This window comes from Oratosquilla oratoria, unplaced genomic scaffold, assembly GCF_046742065.1.
Source record: "Oratosquilla oratoria isolate Oo_2021 unplaced genomic scaffold, ASM4674206v1 SCAFFOLD75, whole genome shotgun sequence".
In the NCBI taxonomy this organism is placed as follows: domain Eukaryota; kingdom Metazoa; phylum Arthropoda; class Malacostraca; order Stomatopoda; family Squillidae; genus Oratosquilla; species Oratosquilla oratoria.
The window spans coordinates 163,970-165,000 of record NW_027467739.1 but is presented as its reverse complement, the minus strand read 5'-3'; positions in this window follow the sequence as shown (position 1 = coordinate 165,000).

The window sequence follows — 1,031 nt, the reverse complement described above, 5'->3', positions numbered from 1 at the left end:
CAAAAGAAAGCGTGCAGGACCATCCTGGGCGTGGAGTACAGCGGTTACGACCACGCTCTTACCACCCTTACTCTATCTAGGGTGTCACGGCACGGTGAGGCACTGAAGAAATTTGGGGAAAGCCTGCTTTCCCACCCTAGACACCGTCACTCGCCACGCCACTAGACACAGAAATAGGCTCGTACCAATCAAAGCGCCAAGGACTGACCGCTACAAAAACAGTGCCATCCCATCCATTGTGCACATAATCAACTCTATGTAAACTTGTACCGTGTATATACTCTAAGTTTTATATTTCTAATCAGCTTTTGTAATGTATTATTATCAATGCACTACTGCAATCGAAATAAACCTTTTATTATTATTATTGTTATTATTATTATTATTACACACACACACACACACACACACACACACACACACACACACACACACACACACACACACACACACACACACACACACACACACACACACACACACACACACACACACACACACACACACACACACACATATCCGAGAGTTAACACCTTGACGCGGTGCTTCAGAATCTTAATGACAACAAAAGTTTTGTCGATAGAGAGGAAATCTATACAGGATCACCCATATCGAACAGGCTTTGTAAGAAAGATGAGACAAAGAGTAACTTGCACACACTCAGCCGCAGGATCCACTGCTAACTGGTATGTACGTGATGGAGAAAAAGGGAAATTTTTCATAGATATATGGGGTGCCGTCATAATGACGGTGTTGACAATTGTGCACCCTATAGATTTATAGAGCTCCACCGAATATAATGATCAAGGTGGCACCAAAGAAATACTTCACTAGAAACCAGTTGTCAGGGAGGTGAAATTACTGCCAAAATTCCTCCAAAGTAAAATTTAATTGAAAAAAGGCATTTCTGTTAGGTCATCGCCTCTTAAAGGTCCAACCACATTGCGTTGTGTGCTTACGGGGCAATGTGCCACCGAATGTGAGTAGGCATTGTCCAAGCAGATCCAAGTCTTGGACATTAAATAGCAGGA